Raw genomic sequence first — 23,726 nt, forward strand, 5'->3', positions numbered from 1 at the left:
AACAACTTCTGAGCGCATAGCCAGGAGTAGCCCCTGAGCATCAAACGGGTGTGGCCCAAAAACCAAAAAAAAAAAAAAAAGAAAAAAAAGAAAAATGTGACCGGGACCGGAGAAATAGCATGGAGGTAAGGCGTTCGCCTTTCATGCAGAAGGTCATTGGTTCGAATCCCTGTATCCCATATGGTCCCCCGAGCCTGCCAGGAACAATTTCTGAGCATGGAGCCAGGAGTAACCCCAGAGCACTGCCAGGTGTGACCCCCCAAAAAAACAAACAAACAAAAAATAAATAAAAAGAAAAATATATAGTTGCCACCACATAGTGGCAACACACTTCTTGGGTGGAGATCCTATTCTGGCGGCTGAAATGACTATCCTGAATGACAAACAGAACCCCAACAAAACTGCAGTGCTTCAATTTCTTGGGAAACTGAAACAAGTCAGTATGGCTAGAAGCCTTCCCCTTTCCTTCCCACATCTCAGTTTCTTGGAACCAAGACTGGGATTGATTTTCTTCAGTTTTATTTCCTTCACATTTAGATTTCTTGAGTTAAAGTACAGATGGGAAGCAGACAAATCTAGAAATTGAGAAAAAAAAACTGTCTGGCTCTTTAACAAGTAAGTTTCACTAAAAAGGCAAAATACAGATTATGAGAAATCAAGAGATTTAAGGAACATAATGATGCAAAGTGTGGTTCTGACTGAGTTTGAAAAAAATGCACTACAAAGGACATTTGGGGAAGAAATTATAGAAATTTAATATAGAGTCTGCATTAGGCAGGCTGAAAATGTACTTCCATGGAAAGTTGGGAACTTTAAAATAAGTAAGTAGTGGCTGGTGAGGTGGTGCTAGAGGTAAGGTATCTGCCTTGTAAGGCTAGCCAAAGAAGGACCTCGGTTTGATCCCCCAGCGTCCCATATGGTCCCCCCAAGCCAGGGGCAATTTCTGAGCGCTTAGCCAGGAGTAACCCCTGAGCATCAAACGGGTGAGGCCCAAAAAACCAAAAAAACAAAACAAAACAAAAAAATAACAAATAAAATAAGTAAGTAATATAAAAGCACCATGTTTCATTTTAGTAAACATACCAAAATATCAGGAACACAATCACGATTTGACTCAAATGGGAAAGGACTTGCTTATTGTGTGCAAGGCCCTGAGTTCAATGTATATCATGGAAAAGAATCATGAGCACTTTTATGTGTAACCCTGGTGTCCTCCACTTAGAACTGAGCACCACTAGGAATAGCTCCTATAAAAGTATCTATTATACATAAATATATTGCATATGTATATATCAGGGAGTATTATTTACTAATATGGCCATTATTAATAATGGTCATGAAATTCATAGATGATAGAATCATAGCATTTTTCAGTTCTCCTGAAAACAATACTTTTATATAATGCACATATTTTTAATTACTTTATTTAAACACCATGGTTACAAAGTTACTCATGATCGAGTTTCTGTCATACAATGTATACCACCATTCACCAATGTGCATTTTCTAGCACCATTGCCCCCACTTTTTCCTCCCACCCTCTCCTCTTCCTGCCTCTGAGGCAGACATTTCACTTCTCTCTTTCTCTCCCCACCCTTTAGACACTGTGGTTTACACTATGGTTAATGAAAAAGTATCATGCATATCATTTTATCTCCTTTTAGCACTGAGTTCTAGTCCAGAGTTCACACATATTTTTAAATAACAGTCATAGGTAAGAGGAAGAAAAAGCTGAAAGTCAAAATACGATGAGAAGGCCCTTAGGGGCAGATAGTTAAACAGTCCTTCCTCCTTGAGCAGGATTCCACAACTGAAATAGAATTCAGGATATTGGCTTTTTACTTTATCCATCAGACAATATATATATATATATATATATACACACACACACATATACATATATATATATATATATATATATATATATATATATATATATATATATCTCCACCAGATGAAGCTAAAAGAAAAGTATTTTATGGGCCTTTCTACCCCTAGACTCCATGAATGTAGCCCCATATGCAACTGCTTTATGGACCCAGTTAGCTACTAGAACTTGTTAGATATCCAAAGAGGTTTTCATTGTTCGTGTCCAGGGTCTGAGGAAATAATTTCCAATATCAATGTTTGCCCATCTTTTGTTACCCTATGACATCATCTAGGTGGATAGATAGACAGACTAATGAACACTTTTGAAATTGTGACACTTCATTTGTTCTTGGTCCGAAGTAGCTTTCAGATAAACATGTGTTACAAGAGATTACACGTTTATTTAGGGTTTTTCAAACATCTTAATCCAACAAATGAGGAAGTTTGGCTTGAATGCAGAGGGGGGAGAGTTACTGAGCTCAAGTGTAATCTAAGGACTGTCTGAAGTGAAACTCTATCCCCTCTAACAATTGTTAACAGGAGAGAAATGCTATTTCGGCCCCATAGAAGACCGTTGAAGGGATTTTCCCTGCTAGAATACAATGAACCAATTAACCACAAAGCAAGCTGCAAATTCTCCTTTATGCTGTGCTCTGTGAAACCCAATTCAACAGGATACAAAAAACATCAAATGCAAATAGCAGTTATTTTGAACATTTGGGTACAGAAAGAGAATTAGTATCAAGGGGCGGATGCTTGTTAGTACTGGGGAGAAAGAAGCCTGTAGTTCAGGCTCTGAGGACCATGTACCATTAGAGCCCCCCAGACAATATTTACATATATTGTCTTCAGAACCACAGTATGTGATGCTCAGAAACCCTTTATTATCTCCCTAACTCAGAGTTTTTGTTGTTGCTGTTTTTGATTTTCAGCTACATACCCAACAGTACTTAGGGCTTACTCCTAGCTCTTCATTCAGGAAATACTCATGGTAGGGATTGGGGGACCATATAGGGTGCTGGGGGTTAAACCTAGGTCAGCCACATTTAAAGCAAGTGCCCTACTTCACATGCTATCTTTCCAGCTTCTTTCTCTTTTCTTCATTCTTTTCTCTATTGAAACTTCCACTCAAAAATTATAAATTCGCTGGGAGAAAATTTGTGTCATTTAAAAACATCAGTACTAATAAAAATAAAATGATTTATATAGAGACATTGTCTTCTGTATAAACCACAGTCTAATTCATTTCTATACTAGTGAAAAAAAAACACATCCTTGAAGATCCCTCTAAATCTGACAGAATGGTGTGGGTGTGATGTATTGTAAGTACTTGGGCTCCCTCTAGCGGAATACTGTAAGAACATCACGGCTGTCTGCATTTATCCAATGTTTTGAAGCTGATTTTTTTTTTTTTTTTATGTTGTTAAAAGAAATTGGTGATGGAAAATGCGCACTGGTGAAGTTTGTTACACATTGTATGACTATAACTCAATCATGAAAAACTCAATTTGTGAAAAATGTATTTCTATGAACAACCTTGTAACCATGTTGTTTAAATAAAAAAATAACCCACTTGGAAATAATCAGAAAAAGTGTCTTGATTGGTACTTCTACATAATAAGTTTATTATATTATAAATTTGAAATAAGCCTTTCCAGTTTTGTCTATGATATAATACAAAGAAAATATTGCTTTCCATATAATATCAGTGAAATAATAATATCTCAGGTAAGTCCTAATTTTCACATTAATTTCTACACTTGATCTTAGCCAAAAGGCCAAGAAGCGATTTCACATTGATTTCTAGGCATTTTTTTATTTTTAAATAACCATTCTTTCCATTTTTATGCATGTTGCCTTCCTATATTTGGGATTATGTTTTAGGATTGAATCACAACAGTAAAATTAACGAATTGAGGAACATGATCTTTTCTAAATTGACAATTTCTAAGAGGCCTTTATAAATTGGCATGTTATTAGTAATGTTTAAGAATATCAGTTTCAACATAACATCTATCACTGGGGAATACTATTTTCAACTGTTTTAGAAATTTACTAGTCAAAAAAGAGTGCTATCTTATTTTGAGTTGCATTTCTTAGATTTTTGTGAAGCTGAATATTCCCCCCTCAAGTTTATGCTTTAATTCCTCCTTTCAGGATTCTCTATACATCATTTGGAATCAATACATATACACATACCCCCCTAAACTTCTCCAAAAATGATCCCTGAGCACAGAGCCAGTACATATGCTTCAGCATATGTAGTACATATGTACTCCTGTAGTACATAAACTTCAGCACCATTAGGCATGACCTCAAACCAAACAAGCAAACAAAAACAAAATAGAATTTTCTCTTCTTTAGGAAATTATCTTTGTAGGAATAGTGCTTTATCTTGTGAGCTCTTAAAATCAAACCGCTACCAACACCACAGTCATTGTTGAATAATTCATATGTTAAATTATGATATCTTAATCACCATATCTTAGCACCATGTTAAAATATGATATCTTAATCACCAAATCTTAGCACCATGTTAAAATTATTCAAATAATATTATTGTTAATTTTTATTAAAATTAACCCTTGATATAACTAGAAGCATAATTAAAAAATTGAATCTCAGGGGCTGGAGCTATTGCACAACGGCTGACCTGGGTGGGTTGGACCCGGTTTGATGCCGGCATCCTATATGGTTCCCTAAGCCTACCTGGAGCGATTTCTTTTTTTGTTTGTTTGTTTTTGTTTTTTTTGGTTTTGTTTGTTTGTTTGTTTGTTTTCTGGGCCACACCCGGTGACGCTCAGGGGTTACTCCTGGCTATGCACTCAGAAGTCACTCATGGCTTGGGGGACCATATGGATGCCGGGGGATTGAACCGCGGTCCATCCTAGGCTAGCGCTGGCAAGGCAGACACCTTACCTCTAGCGCCACCGCCCGGCCCCGATTTCTTTTTATTTTCCTTTTATGTTTGATTTTTGGTCACACCTGGCAGCACTCAGGAGAACTCCTGGCTCTGCGCTCAGAAATCGCTCCTGGCAGGCCGGGGGGACCATATGGGATGCCAGGATTCGAACCATCGTCTTTCTGGATGCAAGGCAAGCGCCTTACCTCCATGCTATCTCTCCGGCCGCCTGAAGCGATTTTTTTTAAGAGCCTGAAATGTTGCCTGCCTGGCAGAGGCTGCCTAATAACCAAGTTCTGATCACAACATAGGTCTCTATATGACTGCTGAGTGGGAACTCATTAGAGTGCGTACAGCTATATGCTAAGATGCCAAGTCTTATTTTAGTTTGTTTGGGCCATACTTGGTGGTGGTCAAGATTTACTGCTGGATCTTGTTCTCAGGGATCATTCCTGGCAGGACTCTAGGAAGTCCTATCTTTCACACTATTATCGGTGTGGAAAGCAAGCACCTTACTGCCTGTACTGCCTCTCTGGCCATATATGCCAACTCTTATGAGCCCATCTTGAGAATTCTAAAAACTAAGAATATTCTAGGGCCACCAGACAACATTAGAGAGTCTGTAATTTTGTCAAGATTTGAAGAAGCTGCTCTGGAAGGCTCAGATGGAGAAAGTTTTGGACTCCATAACTCATTTCCTCTTACTCCTCTTACATGACCCACTTTCCCGGGGTTCTGAGAATAGGCTAGAAAAGTAGTATTTTCCTGTGATTACAAAATTATATTGGTGTCTCATCTCTTTTATTTTGGGGAGTTATTTTCCCAATTGTTTTGTAATATTTGTCTTTCCAGTCCTTCCTCACCTGAAAAATGAACCTTTAGCTTCCTTATACATTTTTCTCCTTTTCTTTATTAATCTTTACAACTTTTTATCCTACTTTGCTAGGCATCTGTTTTCTTTTAATAAGATTGTAAAAATTAATGAGTCATCCTTTTAATATTAAAATTACAATTTGCTGTGAATTTATTACTAAGTTATAGAACTGACTATTCTATGCACATTTTCATGAATTGATCTTGTTTTAATTATTTACAATTTTATTATTTTATTTAAGATATCTCCTCTCTATATTCATAGTTGTTTAACAATCTAAAATAAAGATAATCTTTTGTTTAATAATCTGAAAAATAAGAGGTCACATATTGGGTATTATAATAGGTTATATCATGAAGATTAATCCTCCTATTAAAAACAACTAAAACATCTTGGTTGTTTCCAAGGTCTGGCTATTGTAGATATTGAGAAAGGGATTTTTGAATTGCATTTTTGTGTTCCTAGGGTATATCCCTAGGAGTAGGATAGCTGGATCATATGGAAGCTCAATTTTCAGTTTTTTTTTTTTTTTGGGTCACACCCGGCATTGCTCAGGGGTTATTCCTGGCTCCAGGCTCAGAAATTGCTCCTGGCAGGCACGGGGGACCATATGGAACGCTGGGATTCGAACCGATGACCTCCTGCATGAAAGGCAAACGCCTTACCTCCATGCTATCTCTCCAGCCCCCAATTTTCAGTTTTTTAAGGAATCTCATTGTTTTCCATAAAGACTGAACTAGACAGCATTCCCACCAGCAGTGAATAAGAGTTCCTTTCTCTCCACATCCTTGTCAGCACTGATTGTTCTTGTTCTATGTGATGTGTGCCAGTCTCTGTGGCATGAGATGGTACCTCATGGTTTTTTTGATTTGCATCTCCCTGATGATTAGTGATGTGGAGCATTTTTTCATATGCCTACAATAGCCAGACCCTGGAAACAACCAAGATGCCCTTCAACAGATGAATGGCTAAAGAAACTGTGGTACATATACACAATGGAATATTATGCAGCAGCCAGGAGAGATGAAGTCATGAAATCTTCCTATACATGGGATCTATTATGCTGAGTGAAATAAGTCAGAGGGAGAGAGATAGACACAGAATATTCTCACTCATCTATGGGTTTTAAGAAAAATTGAAGACATTATTGTAGGGGCCGGAGCAGTGGCAGAGGGCATAAGGCATCTGCTTTGTTCTTGTTAGGACCAAGGTTCGATCCCCTGACATCCCATATGGTCTCCCAAGCCAGTAGCTCATTCTGAGTGCATAGCCAGGAGTAACCCTTGAGAGTCACTGGGTGTGGCCAAAAAATAAAACAAAAGAAAACAAAACAAAAAATGACATTATTGTAATAATGCTCAGAGACATAGAGATATGAGGGCCGGAAGAACTGACTCACAATCTGAAGCTTATCACAAAGAGTGGTGAGTGCAGTTAGGGAAATAACTACATTAACAACTATCATGACAATCTTAATGAGTGAGAAAAGTAGAATGCCTGTCTTGAATACAGGCAGGGTTTGGGAGGGAGGGGGGGGCATTGGTGGTGGGAATGTTGCACTGGTGAAGGGGGTATTCTGTTTATGATTAAAACCCAACTACAATCATGTTTGTAATCATGGTGCTTAAATAAAGATTTTTTTTTATAAAAAATAAAAAAACAACTAAAACACATTGCTAAGATTTCAAAAATCTAAAGAATATGAAAAGATAAGACTAAGGATTACAAAACCAAGTCTAGGTAGAAATAGATATCTAGAGAAAAAGCAGAACACTAACATGCTTTCTGAAGACACCTGCCAACAAAGGACACTTGGATTTTATTTTTTATGTCCCCTCAGAACTCAAGAATTAAAAAAAAATCACTTCTAAGTTCTAACAAAGAAGGGCATCTACTAGAAAAAGATTCCCCACAGCATCAGGATGTTCCTAAGCAGTTTTCTTTGGTTAAGAATGAAACAAAAACTGAAAAAGAAATGCTCATACACTATGGTGGGACTGTTGTCTAGTTCATTCTTTGGAAAACATTATAATGGTTCCTCAAAAAATTAATAATAGAGTTACCATATGAATTTGTGTTTCCACTGCATGGCATCTACCCACAAAATGTAAAAGCAGACATTTGAAAAAATATTTGTTCACCTATGTTCGTTGCAACATTTAGTACAATACTCAGGTTATGGACGCAACCCAAGTGCTCAAGGACAAAGGAGTGGATCATGAAGGTGTGCTATCTATATATACTTATATAAAATAAAATACTATTCATCTACAAGGAATGATAAAATCATATATTTTACTGCAAAGTAGATGGAAGTGGAGATGTTAAGAGAAATAAATCCAAAAGACAAGGCCAAATACAGGTTGTTCTCATTAATCTGTGGCATATAGTATAACATAACTAGGGTAGGGTTAGGTACAAAGGTAGAGACACACTGGTTCTATATTACAGAAACAAAAATTTCAAGGAAATAAGAAATGTAAAGGGTTTCTACATTAATATAAAAAAAAAAGAGGTCTGGGAGTGATATAGGTGCAAAGGCCAGGGGTTCTGGGCCCCTGTATAGGTTAAAGATGAAATAGCTATATCTATATAAACCATGGGTCCAACACTACCATAAACATGGGACCCAAACTACAACAACTGAACTTTAAAAATGTATTTTTTTGTGGAATCAGGTTGAGAGGTAACACAAAATCTTGGGTCAGTGGTGGAGGAATGGATAGATGGGTGGTGGGACTGAAGATGAGAATATTGTATGCTTGGAAACCCATTTTAAACAATTCCTAAGTCATCAGTTAAAAGAATAAAGAGAGAGAGAATGGACCACAAGAGCTATCACTCTAACTCCATTAATAGGAGATTTAAAATAATTTTTTTTGCCTGTTCAACAATGATGGGTGAATAAAGAAAAAGAAACCTTATTCCTCTGATATTATACCTACATGCTGCCAACTCCTGAGTCTGCATCAACTTACAAGATGGTCCTACAGGGCTTTAATCAATCCTAGTTTCTTGAACTGTAGATTTTGTTTGTTTTTGTTTTGGAGCCACACTTTATCATGCTCAGGGGTTAATCTTAACTCTGCAACAATTATTCCTGATCGTTCAGGGGACTATATGTGATGCTGGGGATTCAGCTTTACCTGCTGTACTTTTAGCTTCAGCTTCTGAACTATGGATACTGATCCACAAAACAAAGCACAGATATGAGATGATATAACTGCATATGGCAGTCTTGTAAACTATTTTAAAACAAATCTAGAATTTAATATCAGTCAATATCTGATCGCATGCCCATTTTATATAGTTAAGGTTACATAAAATTTTTGTATAGAAAGAAATCATCAGTGAAAAAAATTTATATTGATCCAAAGAAGTCTTACTGCCCCTAGGAGAGTTGGGAATGTAAATTCTCTGTGGGAAGTCATCATCAGGGGCTCTCAGAAATATGAGCAGTTAGAATCATTTTAAGCTTTCCCAGAAATGAAGTACCATAATCCAGAATTAGCAGAAAGCCACCCACAATGGCTTCAGATATCCTTCAGCATCTAAATTCTCCTCTCAAATTCCAGGAACCAAATAGATTTGAATATATTAGATTTTTGGCCCCATATAAAATCTTGTCATGTGTCAGCCAACCCCCAAACTCAAGAAACTAAGATTCAGATGATCAAATTTCTGTCAACCATAATTAGGAAAACAAATTTTTGTAAGTGGAGGAAAGGCTATACAGGTTCCTTATAGATATGAATATCCAAGTACAGATAAATAGATGAAAGGTACATTTCAGATTAATGAAAATAAAATCACACATGATACCTCTATATAAACCCAGAATGGCTGAGTTGAAATAAAGAAACAATATAAAGTATTTTAAGGAGGTTAGTTGACCAGGACTTTCATAAACTGCTATAAAAAATATAAATAGACACAATCCATTTTGGAAAATTGTTTGGCAACATTTACTGAGAACTAACTTAAAACATAACAATTATATTTAAAGTTACATCTTTAATGGAAATGCATGTAAATGTACCTCAGAACACTGTTTGAGGATGTTTATTATTATTTGAAATAGCATCGATGGGAAACAAGTCAAATATCCATCCACAACAGAATAGATTGATTCTGGCATAATATTAGAAAACATATGTAACTAATGAGAATAAACAAAACAATTATCTGAATAATATGAATTAATTTCATGAATACAATGCTAAGGTTGAGGGGAAAAGCCAAGAATATATACTTTGTGCTATATGAAATTCAAAAGCAAAAAATTAATATATGATTTTAATAGTCAAGAAAGTGGCAACCCTTAGTGACTAAGGTTAATAGCTGAAAAGAATTTTATTTGGGGGAGGTTTAATTTTTTGTTTTAGTTTGGTTTGGTTTGCTTTGGGGGCTTAATTCTGGTTCCATACTTAGGAATTATTTCTGGTAGAGTTTGAGGAGTCTATCTGGTATGCTGGGGATTGTACCTGGGTTACCTGTATAAAAGCAAATACCCTACCTATTGTACTATTACTCCAGCTCCTATTTTTATTTATTTATTTATTTTTTTTTTTGGTTTTTGGGTCACACCCGGCATTGCTCAGGGGTTACTCCTGGCTGTCTGCTCAGAAATAGCTCCTGGCAGGCACGGGGGACCATATGGGACACCGGGATTCAAACCAACCACCTTTGGTCCTGGATCAGCCGTTTGCAAGGCAAACGCCGCTGTGCTATCTCTCCGGGCCCTATTTTTATTTTTAATTAAATTAAAATTTTTAGTTTGGGGCCACACCTGGTCTTGCTTAGGGTCTACTTCCTAATTCACGGGCGTTGCTCCTGATGGTGCTCAGGGAATCTTACAATACAAATTCCCTGAGCATAGCCACGAACTAGACCTCCTACATGCAAAGCATTATTAGCTCCTGTCCAGTGAGCTCTCTTTCCAACCCCTGAAAAGGGATTCTAAAAGTGTCGGGACTCTGAAGTATTCTGTTTCTTGATTTTGTCACTGATTACCTAAGTGTGTTACTTTGTGAAAATTGACTTAATTGGTTCAATGTAATTTAAATATTATTTTTAACTACTGGTCTGATTATAGCAACAACTAGATGTTCTGGAGATACAAGACCCTCAGGTGCCTTTTGAATGTGCAGGGCTGCACTTGCTCTGTTTATATTTTGCTGATATTGTTTTGAATTGAAAGAAATATTTGTAACAGACAGCAGCTGCCAGAAGCCACCCTGCCCAGAAGAGCTCATTGACCATTCATCAACAGGGGTGAGTTAATCCCTCCCATGAGGGCAGATCCAGAGGAGCCCAGCCGCTCCACTCTGCTCTGCGGCCATACACATCTCCTAGTCCATGAACCCCAGCACAATATATTGAAAACACCATACTACAAGCGTGACCAATGGGAAAACAATGCAGGTCTCCAACAATGCATACAGAATGAAGATGAAAGTGCTGATAACTCCAAAAATATTGACCACCTATTTAGCCTCTCAAATAAGGAGTTAAGAGAAGCAATTTGGAGGATCTTCGTAGAACTCAAAGAACTAACTGAACAATCCACAAATAAGAATCAAGAGGATCTGAAAATAGCAACAAGAAAACTCCAAATTGAAATAACAGAACTGAAATACTTGGTAGGCAAAATAAAAATCTCACTGGAAGGCTTCTCCAACAGAGAAACAGCAGCTGAGGGCAAAATCAGTGGACTGAAAATGAGATGCATAACAACTCCATACAAGAGAATAAATTGTAAAAGAGCCTTAAAACAAAGAATCATACAATGGAAAATATCCTCAAATGTTCTGAATAGATGAAAATTGAAGTCTTTGATGAATTCAACAGACACAACATAAGAATCATTAGAGTCCCAGAGTTCCAGGAAGAAAATCCCCATGAAGAATCAACAGTCTAGGACATCATTGCAGAGAAACTCTAGAGCTAAAAATTTCATGCAACCAAATCCTGAATGCTTAAAGAGTACCAACTAAAAGAGATCTAAAGAAAAGCACCCCAAGACACATCCTAATCACAATGATGTATGACACTGATAGGAATAGAGTACTGAAAGCAGAAAAATCAAAAAGAAAAATTACATTCAAAGGAGTATCCTTAAGATAAGGTCCAAGACCCATTTGTAATAAAAACCTCTCAACAAGATAAAACCACAACAAAACTTCTCAATATAACCAGTTACTACAAGCTCATGTCAAATATTATACTCAATGAAGACAAACTAAAAGCCTTTCCTCTAAATTTGGGACAAGACAAGGCTGCCCTTCTTGCCACTCATATTTAACATAGTACTGTAAATATTTGCCCTAAAAATTAGGCAAGAAAAAGTATCAGTGGAATCCAGACAAGAAAGGAAGAAGTCAAGTTCTCACTGTTTGCAGGTGACATACTATATTTAGACTAAAGACTAAATACCTAAAGACTCTACCAAAAAGCTTCTAGAAACAATAGATTCATATAGAAAAGAAGCAGCTGCAAAATTAATGCACAAAAATCAATGGCCTTCTTACATATGAATAATGATAGAGAAGAAATAGACCTTAAAAAAACAATTGTACCACTGAAACTCAAATTCCTTGGAGTCAACTTAATGGAAGAAATGAAGGACCTATGCAAAGAATAATTACAAAAGCCTGCTTTAAAAAATAAAGGAGAACACAACCAAATGAAGACAAATACCCTGTTCATTGATTTGGAGGATTAATATCATTAAAATGTCAATACTCCCCAAAGCATTGTACAGATGTAATGCAATTCCTCCAAGGATACCCATGTCATTCTTCAAAGAAGTAAGTCAAACACTTGTGAAGTTCATTTGAAATAATAAATGCCCAAGAATAGCTAAAGCAACCTTGAGGAAAAAGAAGATGACAGGCATCACTTTCCCCAACTTTAAATTGTACTATAAAGCAATAATAATTAAAATAGCATGGTACTGGAATAAAGACAGACCCTCAGATAAATGGAATAGAATTGAGTATTCAGAGAATGTTCCCCAGACATACAATAAATTAATATTTAATAAAGGGGCAATAAATGCAAAATATAGCAAGGAAAGCCTCTTCAATAAATGGTGTTGGGACAATTGGTCATGGTCACCATGCATATAGGTCAAATTCAAATGGATTAAACACTTTGATATCAGACACAGAACCACCAGGTTTATAAAAGAACATGTAGGTAAAACACTTGATGACATTGGGACTAAAGGCATCTTCAAGGACAATATACCACTGTTCAAACAAGTGGAAGCAGAGATAAACTAATGGGACTATATTAAGCTAAGAAGCTTTTGTATCTCAAATGAAATAGTGACTAGGATACAAAGGCCACTCACAGAATGGGAGAAACTATTCATCCAATACCCATCAGATAAGGGGCTAATATACAAGGTATTCAAAATACTGACAGAGGGCTGGAGAGATACCACAGCGGTAGGGCATTTGCCTTGCATGCAGCCAACCTGGGAGAGACTTGGTTCAATTCTCAGCATCCATCCCATACGGTCCCTTGAGTCTGCCAGGAGCGATTTCTGAGTGCAGAAGCTTGAGCACCATTGGGTGTGGCTCAAAAACCAATCAATTAATCAATAAATAAAAATTAAAGTTAAAAAAAAACAAAAAACAAAAAATACTGACAGAACTAATCAAGAAAAAACTTTCTAACACATAATGAGGAGAAGAAATGAACAGACAGTTCCTCAAAGAAGAAATACAAATGACCAAAAGGCATAAAAAAAAACCCCTTCACATCATTAATCATCAGTGAGACATATATCAAAACAACAATAAGGTACCATCTATGCCACAGAGACTGGCACACATCAGTAAGAACAAGAACAATAAGTGCTTGGGGGGATGTGGAGAAAAGGGCCTCTCATTCACTGCTGGTGGGAATGCCAACTTGTTCAGCCTTTATTGAAAACAATATGTAGATTCCTCAAAAAAAAAAAACCTAGAAATTGAGCAACCACATGATCCAGAATACCACTCTTAGAGATATATCCTAGGAACACAAAACACAATACAATGCATGCCTATATTCATTGAAGCACTATCTGCAATAGCCAGAACCTGGAAACAACACAGATTCCTGACAACAGATGAGTGGCTAAAGAACTGTGGTACATCTACACAATGGAATATTATGTAGCCATTAGGAAAAATAAAGTCATAAAATTTTCCTATACATGGATGGATATAGAAGCTACTATGCTGAGTAAAATGAGTCAGCGGAAAAGAGATAGTAATAGAATAGCCTCATTTATCTGTGGGATTTAAGAAAAATACAGACAGTATGATAATAATTCCCAGAGACAATAGAGATGAGGTTTGGAAAGAACAGTTCATTAAACAAAACCTATCATGAAGAGTGGTAAGTGCAGTTAGAGAAGTAAATACGCTAACAACTATCATAGCAATGGTAATGAGGGAGAGAAATAGAATGTCTGTCTCAAAGACAGACCGAGGATAGGGAAGGAGAGAAATGAGGTGCATTGGTGGTGGGACAGTTGCACTGGTGAAGGGGGGAGGTGTACTTTTTATGATTGAAACTCAGCTACAAACATGTTAGTAACTATGATGCCTAAATAAAAATATTAAAAAATTAAAAGGGAAAAACATAAAGAGGAAAAACATCAAGACTATTCTTTTATGCATTTCAATAAAAAATTAGAACTTTTATAAATATAGTTCCAATGCAATGATTTCAATAAAAGTCCTAGTTATATTTTGTTTTGTTCCTTTTGGGTGTATCTCAACAAGCTTATTTTAAAATTTATACAGAGGAGCCTGAGGGAAACTCAGGCTAGGTAGGTACAGCACCTACCTTGCAGGCATGAGACTGCTCCCTGACAGCATGTGCTTCCTGACAGCTCCCATATCCAGTGTGATCCTGGTGATATTGCAGTTTGTAATCCCCCAAACCACAACAAGCTATGTGAATCACAGCTCTCTGTGGGAATAAGGCCACCACCACATGTATCTCCCCTCAGCCATCGAAACAACAACAAAGGAAAGGAAAAGAGAAACTCATATAACAGACATACCAGCACTAAGATTATCAATATCTATTTGGAAAATGACTCAAATTCTTCAAAACTGCAACTTTAAAACAAAAGACATATAACAAAACCAAATTTACCATAGATTAGCTGATATTAACCAAACTTTAAGTTCCTACAACACAATTTTGGTCCCAGAAAATAACCAAACTTGTAAATAAATACCCTGAACACTTAGTATTAATAGGAAATGATCTTTTATAGTTACTCATTAAGTATTAAGTACCCAGCTTGCTTCTTCAGCCCACAGTCGCAGCTAGTATAAGGATTTAGTGACAAGATATTATGAAATAATAACATCAAAAGCAAAAGGCCAGTGCAACAGCACAGAGATACCAATCACAGATATATAAATATGGAGACTTAATTGCTATGAGATAATAGTTAATGTCAATTGAGAAATAAGAAATTGTCGATTAAAAATTCTACTGAAGACAACTGGCTTTATGGCCAAAAAAAATGGATTAGATATCTATATATACTATACACAAAGTAAACTACATGTAGGTTGAAAACAAACTTGAAGGGCAAACTAAAAACATTATACATTAATACAAATATTTAATGATTTTACATTGGGCAAATATTTTGCAAATAAAATGTAAGAGATTAACTATGAAATAAATTAGAGTCTAATACTAATAAAATGAAAAATGAAAATTTCTGTTAATTTAAAGTTTCCATGAGAAAATTGAAAAGACAAGGGGCTAGAATGATAATATGGTGCTTCCCTTGTATACAGCAGACTTAGGTTTTATCCTTAGCACCCTATATGGTCCCTCACATTCTGCCAGGAATGATTCCTAAGCTTAAAATGAGCAGTAATTCCTGAGCACCACTGAGTGTGGACTAACACCTCCCCCCGAGAAAGAAATGGAAAAGACAAAAGAAAATAGGCTATTGAATGAAAAAAGCTTTTTGCAAACCTTATAACTGACTGCGTAATAGGTATTTATAAGTCAATAAAAATTAAAAAAATGAATAAATGTGGGGGAGGGCAAAAAATGAATAAATGTTACATAAAAAAAAAACAAGAAAAAATATAAAATAAGCAGACATTGCAGCTCTATTCACAATAGCCAGAATTTGGAAATAACTCAAGTATCTGAGAGCAGATGAGTGGATAAAAAAACCAGTACATCTGCACAATGGAATACTAAGCAGGTGTTAGGAAAATTAAAGTCGTAAAATTTGCTTATACATAAATGGAAATGTAAATTATTATGCTTAGTGAGACGAATAGATTCAGAATGATCACACTCACAGTGGGATATTGAATAAAGACAGTATGAGAATAATACTCAAAAACAATAAAGACGAGGGTGGGATAACTGGTCCATGGTCAGAATCTTGACACAAAGAGTGAGAGAGTGCAGTTAAGGCAGAGAAGAGATAGTTGTAAATGATTACACTGGACAAGATCTGGATGCTGAAAGGAAGTAAAGTGATATGCATACTTCCCCTTCAGTAACAATATTGCAAATTACAGTGCCTAAAAGGAAAAGAGACGAAGAAAATCGTCTGCTATACTTGCAGGCAGATGAAGAGAGGTGGAGAGAAACTGGGGACATTGGCTGTGAAAAATGTACACTGGTGAAGGAACTGGTATTGGACATTGTATAAACTCAATAATGAAACTCAATAATGAACAACTTTGTAATTGTGTATCTTCTGGTGATTCAATGAAAAAATTTATATAAAAAAGCCACCACATTGAGCTATTCATCACAACACACAATACAATAGCTAAGAGAATCAACCTAGATGCCCAACAACAGATGAGTGGATCATCAAGCTGTGGTACATATATACAATGGAATACTACATAGTTGTCAGGAATGATAGAATCATGCAATTCACTATAACATGGATGGAATTGGAAGATATTATGCTAAATAGAGTAAGCCAGAATAAGGATAAATACAGAATAATATCATTTATATGTTTTATTCCAGCATGATGGAATGCAATGGTTTAAATGTGTTTTTTTAGAACACTCTTGATCCCAGAGTACAGTTAGAAGAAAGAAAGAAATTGAGTGAAGGAGGAGGAATATAGATAGATATAGTGGTGATGTAATTTGAAAACAATTTATACAATAAGATAGAATCAAAGATGCACATACCCTATAATCCTACTACTCCTTGCCCAGGTACATTCCTTCAACATACTTATTTTCTTTTACATTTCAACAGAAAAGATAATGAAAAAGTCAAAGAAGAATTATTTATAGTAGACAAATCGGAAAGCAACCCAATTGCTCAATAGTCATAAAATATATTTGTATAACAAAAGATGCTTAGGCAATGAAAATGTATAACTGCAGCTACCTATTGAGTAGGGGTGAGTCTTAAATACAATAGGTAGCAGGTGCTAACAAGATCTCTCCTTCCAGGACAGTCTCTCCCACTCCCTAGCTCCTCAGAACTCCTTCACTGAAAAACTGTAAATACCCTGACCAGAGAGAGACTTTTTACTGACAAGCTATCCCAAGGATCTCATTAAAACACTTCCCATCATTGCTTAGCTCCTGTCTTAGCCCTGTTCTATGTATTTACCACCTTTATCAGGAGTGCACAAAAAACCCAAATCTCTCTCTCTCTCTCTCTCTCTCTCTCTCTCTCTCTCTCTCTCTCTCTCTCTCTCTCTCTCTCTCACACACACACACACACACACACACACACACACTCACACATACACACACACACTCACACACACACTTGATTCTCTGACCTAACCACTGTGTACGAGGAACTGAATCAAGATCTATAGCAAAACTGAAAAGATACTAATGACAATATATATATATTAAGAACCTCAGATAATATGGTTTCATTCAAAATAATCTAATAAAAATTCTCAGCCTGAAGGGGTTGATTCTGTATGGAAATGCATGTTCTCTCTGTATCTGCAAGAGTCTATATCTAGTACTCTGGTTCTGATGAAAAAGCATCCAGTCCAGCATCAGGTCCTCTCTCATGTACTGTATTGCCAGCATAGGCTCTCACTAGGAATAAGAAAGTTAGATACAAAACAGGTATGATGATGTTTCTCTTGATCAGCAATATATCATAGAAACTTTTAGTATTAAATTATGACCAAATTTGTTTTGTTATGTCCTTTAGCTTACAGTTAGTTATAATATCCAACCACATATTTACAATGTTTCACGAGGAGTTTACTGTATGTGTGTTCTAGTGCAACTGGATGTAAGTTTGTGGTAAAATAAGATCTGACTTCCTAAAAGTCAGGATAATGTTCACCACTGGAGGGAGGAAGAGAGCAGTGATCAGGAAAAGCACACAGGGTTCCTCATGTTTCTTAGTGGGCCCCTATTGACATAGTAATTTACCTTATAATTATTATTTAAGCTGTACATAATACCTCAAACACTATTTGTTATGCATGACAGACACTAAAAGAAAGGGGAATTTAAAATAATAAGAGAATTTTGAAGGCTAACTTAAATTAAAAAGTGTTTTCATTGTAGTAGATATAAATATTGATTTACAACATCTTTTTCCTGATACCTATATAAACTGTAAATTCATGTTAACATAGTTTTTGTTTGTTTGTTTTGGGGCCACACCTGATGGCACTCAGGGGCTATGCCTGGCAGACTCAGGAACCATATGAGATCAAACCCTGGTTGGTCAAACGCAATGCAAATGCCCTACCTGCTGAGCTATCACTGGTCCCCAAACCCAGTTTTTAAAAATATATTTTTAATTAGAGAAATTTAAAAGTTCAATTTTTTCTTACACTTGTAGTTCTTTTTTCTTATTCTTGTAGACTGTCAAGATGTATGTTTTTTATATATCATGTTTATCAATAAAAATGTGTAAATAGGGTTAACAGATAGTACAGTGGGTAGGGTGCTGGACTTACAAGTAACCAATCCAGTCTGACTCTTGACAACTCATATCTGTCCCCAAAATGGCAACAGGAGTGATCACAAGAACAGTGAGTATGGCCCCAAACCAATAAAATGCAAGTGCAAATAATCTGACATTCATTCACTTAGTAATAATGATTGTATTAGTTACTTATGACTACAGAAAAATTATCTCGAAACTTAGCTTCAATATTTTAGGCACCTACATTGTAATCAATCATGTGGTGAGCAGTTCAAAACCCTGGTGTCCTTCCTGTACTAAAAGCAATGCTAGCATCCCTGCAGTTTGTGTCAGGTAGCCCTACTGTCTTTAATTCTGGCACTAACAAAGAAAAACAAAACAAGTAAACAAAATCATTTTCTCTCATAGTATCTATGGGTCAGGAATCTGGGTTCTCTGGCCAATTCCAAAGCTATAGTTAATTGGATGCTGGGATTATGGTCACTTTTAACCTGATGTGGAAGGAAAAAATTATCAGGGCAAATATTATTGAGACTGGGCCAACTCCTGAATTCTTGTAGATTTTTAAATTTGAAAGACTTAATTTTCATATCCCGAATGTAAGAAATGACTCATAGATTTGCTTCCTTGATTAGGTAATTTCAGAAAGACAAGGATTGTATCCCACTCCACCTTGAGCTCAATTTTCCCCTGCTTGGAGAAAAACTTATCAAGTTGACCAAGAACAGAATCCTTGCCTTAGAATTACAAAAGAAGGCAGGAAAGACTATTTCAGGATAACAATGTTATTTTTGCAATGCTAATATTCCCTAATAAACAACATTTTATCTAGTTAATTACGAGTTGCTATTTCCTATAAACTTGAAATATTAATTTACCAAATGTCAATGATAGTAGGAAGAATATGGAGTTAAAGGAATTTTCCTTTTCATTTATTATTTTCATATTTGCACAGCTAATCAAGAAAAACATAAAACTTTATACTAGAACCAGGGGCTGGAGCGGTGGTGCAAGTGGTAGGGCATTTGCCTTGCATGCACTAAACTAGTAAGGACCATGGTTCGATCCCCTGGTGTCCCATATGGTCAGTCCCCCAAGCCAGGAGCGACTTCTGAGCACATAGCCAGGAGTAACCCCTGAGCATCACTGGGCGTGGCCCAAAAATAAAACAAAAACAAAAAAAATCAAAAGAATTTTATACCAGAACTAGAACATTCCTGTAATTATAAAGACAAATTTCCGAGCAAGTCTTAACAGCCTCTTTCTGGTTTTACTTATGTTTTGGGGGGCAATTATGAGGAAAAGTGCTTTTAATTTAAAAAGTGTAATTTATAGTCTTCTACAGTACATATTCATATTAGTGACAATGACAAATTTGGAGGGCTGGAAAGAAAGATGAAATAGATGGTGTATTTCTACACTTGATCTTAGCTAAAAGGCCAAGAAACGATTGAAATAGATGATGTATTTCTAAAAATACTTGGAAAGGTCACATTGCAACAGTTTTAAATTTTATTTTAATTTTAATTAAATTTAATTTAAACAGTTTTAAAAATCGTATAACAGTTTTATAATTTTAATAAATATTAAAAGTATATTTTATTCTACAGAGCTAAAAATATTGTTAAATCTCAAATAAAGAGGCACCTTTAAATATAGTCTCTGAAAATGGTTTTGCAGTTGAATAAATACTCTTGAGTTTTCTTTCACAACTTACGATGTCAGCCTTTAGACCAGGGATCTCAAACTCGCGGCCTGCGGGCCATTTGCGGCCCTCTGTACATTTTGTGGCCCGCGGCGGGCCTTCAAATATCGCAGTATTCGCGATTATTCGCTTACCGAATAATCGCAATAAAAATCGCATTAGTAAGAAAAAAAACTCGCATTAAACATTAGCATACCCCGAGCAGTTCCGTTCAGGGTATGCAAATGTTTAATGCGATTTCTTGCGATTTTTTTTCTTACTAATGCGATTTTTTATTGAGAATATTCGGTAAGCGAAATCCCTTATGCGGCCCTGCCTCACCCCGACTTTGCCTCCTGCGGCCCCCAGGTAAATTGAGTTTGAGACCCCTGCTTTAGATCTTCCAAGAGCCAGTTGCAGAAACAAAACACATCTTAGGTTGCATCTTCCCCAGCCCTCACTTTCTAGAGCAAGTGAAAGGATCCATTGGTAAAGGCTGCCTCTACAGGAATGTTGCAGTTGCCTTGAACATTTTGCAGAGGATCTGGAGCAGTGCTTCTCAATTATTTTCTGTCAGGCCCCCCCTAAGAAGAAGAAAACATTTTTGCACCCCCCCCTGCGCGACTATAAATAGTATCTTTATTAAAAAAAAACTTTAACCTGTAAAACAAAAATAGATAAAATAATTTGAGCTAATTTTTTAATCAGAGGTGATGTCCGGATGAATGGCTACAATGAGCACGTTTTGCAATGCGTAGCTTTTCGAAGTGGGGTTTGAAGCAGGACACAGCAACTCTCAGCTCCAGAGACACAGAGACACAGCTTGTTACGACAGTGTTTGCCGAGGTCAAACACGCCCCCTTTAAGGAGCCTCGCCCCCCCCCGGGGCGCGCCCCACTATTTGAGAAGCACTGGTCTAGAGACAGCATAGCAGGCAAGACCTTGCACACAGTTGACTGGGGTTCAATCCCTGGCAACCCATAAGATTCCCAGATCTCTCTAGGAGTGATCTCTAGAGCAGAGTCAGGAGTAAGTCCTGATTTACACATCTGGCAGTGGCCCCAAAATACCCCATGCCTAAAAAATAAAACATTGTAGAAAATATCATTGGGAATCAGGTGTGAATGATTGCCTGCATAACTAAAAATCAGCAGTCTGAGAAACATTCTAAGTGTTTAACAAACATTCTAAGTGCCAAAGCAGTCAGGGAAACATTCTAAATGGAGTCTACTGTTTATATTAAAGGTTTTTTTTTTCTTCTTCTTCTTCTTTTCCTTTCTCCAATACAACCCTCAACCTCCAACCCCAACTCTAAGTGATTCTCAAACTTGAATGCTCTTGAGAATCATCCAGAGGGGATGTCAGAACACATCCTTCTGGCTACTTTTGCAGAGGTCTGATTCAGCCCTGTAGGTGGGACCAGTAAATGGAATTTCTTACAAGTTCTAACAGCTTCTGATTCTCCTTTTGAGTGTCACAGGCCCAGAGCATGGAGATTTTCAGTTCAGTAAACATGAATTTGGAATGGTGAACACATGCCTGGGTTTATCCAAATGCTTAGGTTTTATAGGATTCTTTCTCTATCCTAAAATTAGCTGAGTAGTCTAAAATTAAAATCCAAAAATAACCCCAAAACATCACAAAATTTGGTAGTTGCAATTTCTGGTCAGATACTCTGGGGATATAAGGGCAAACAAAGCTGGGAAAACTCTCTCCCACAATAATTCCCTCCTTTCTTCTCTTGTTTCTTAGGTATATTGGGCCTAAGAACAGAAAAGAAGTCAAACACAACTGAAAAAATTATGCAAGTGAGACTGAGTCCCAAGTTGGTATCCTCCTGTTCCACCTACTTTCTCAAAAGCCTAAGTGTCAGCAGTCTGGCTCAGAACTCTTCATCTCTCTCCCTCCCATGCAGTAGGGATGAACATGCAATGACTTTGTATCAGATCCAAGTCAAAGGAATATAAAAAACATGTCCTTTCCTGTAGGATGCAGCCCACAGTCAGAGCAACAGTACCAGGTGTGAACCTGGTGCATGAGAGTACTAATTCATGGGGCTCTACATCCATTAGAACACCTTTGGGTGTCTACCACATGCCCAGGTCACATGGATTTTATTAGATTAATAAATGCTGTATTAAACAGAAAGGATCACTATATCCTTAGACGAAACTACACAAACTTACTTTTAGTAATATACTGGTAAATGCTAACAGAACTATTCACCGTTAAACTCCTAGAGGATTAAAGATTACAGGTCACTGTTTGCTCATAAATGTGAAATGACATTCTTTAATTTGAAGAAACATCATTTCCTCCAAGTATATTACAAAATTATATTTATTGATTTCTTTGAGAACTTTTAAAATTAGCTTAACAATTATCATTCTACTACTTCTAAAAGGAAAACACAACACATGCAATTTTTCTGACAATGAAACACAGACACACAGACACAGTATACAAATGGAAGTTCAACTTTGAAAATCACTACATTTACATCATACCATACTCTCAATTATATATATATACCTTGGATATCTGGCCATTTCACAGTTTTGCTATTTAAAGAATACATGTTTATATCTAGGCTAGTGCCATCGCTGAGATAAATCAGAGAAGAAATAGAGGATGCCACTAAACTGTAAAGCAAATACTCTTCTCTTTGAAAAAGATGTTATATAGGGATCATCATAGAGCCAGCTCTCCACTTCAGCATCTGTGTCCATGTGAACACACAGGGACTCTAGTATGCTGACATCCCTCTAAATCACCCCACTTATTTTTTCACCACGAAGACAGCTTTTACCTGCAAGATGGGCTTACAGTCTAGTAGTCTAACAGTTTCAGCTGTATTTCCCCCCATTTTTTCTTTTTGTCATAGTGTTGTTAACCTTTGTAGACATATACATATAACCTTTTAAAACATTTAAAGTGCTTAGATGTGCTTTAGTGGAGCTGCCTTCAGCTCCAATTTTGAAAGCTTTCAGGATGCTCAATTATATCTAAGTGTCTCCATAGAGCAGAATGTAACTATTAGCGGGAGGCTGTTTGTTGGGAAGGTCCTTGCCTCCACTCTCAACCAAGCATAACTGAGACCTGGTTAGCTTTTCACATTGCCAAATGCCCTGCTGCTTCTCACAGCTAAACATTTACACATGGCTCTCAGGTAAGTCACGCAACACTGATTTTCATAGAACCATAAATTCTTCCTCCGAAGAATTCCTCAGTAAGCTAAACCTATAAAAGGATCTTTAAAAATTGAAATAATCTTTCATCCGTCACCCCCAAATTTCACTCCTATGGACATCCCCACAAGATACAGAACTCCAAAAGAGAAAAATAATCATTATTTTCCCCTCTGGTGTGGGCCATAATTAGAACTTGTCTTGTATCCCTTTATTTTGACTTCTTTTCAGTTGAGCCACAAGACCTTCTGAGATGGTAGCTTGGAGACA

The 23,726-nt window shown here is 36.6% G+C and overlaps 1 protein-coding gene across 1 annotated transcript in view; it reads right to left on the reverse strand.

The window, feature by feature from the left end:
* The window catches only part of PTGDR (prostaglandin D2 receptor), a 38,082-nt gene that overhangs the window by 5,571 nt on the left and 8,785 nt on the right, over positions 1-23,726 (reverse strand). The window lies entirely within an intron of this gene.

This window comes from Suncus etruscus, chromosome 2 (genome assembly GCF_024139225.1).
Source record: "Suncus etruscus isolate mSunEtr1 chromosome 2, mSunEtr1.pri.cur, whole genome shotgun sequence".
Lineage (NCBI taxonomy): Eukaryota > Metazoa > Chordata > Mammalia > Eulipotyphla > Soricidae > Suncus > Suncus etruscus.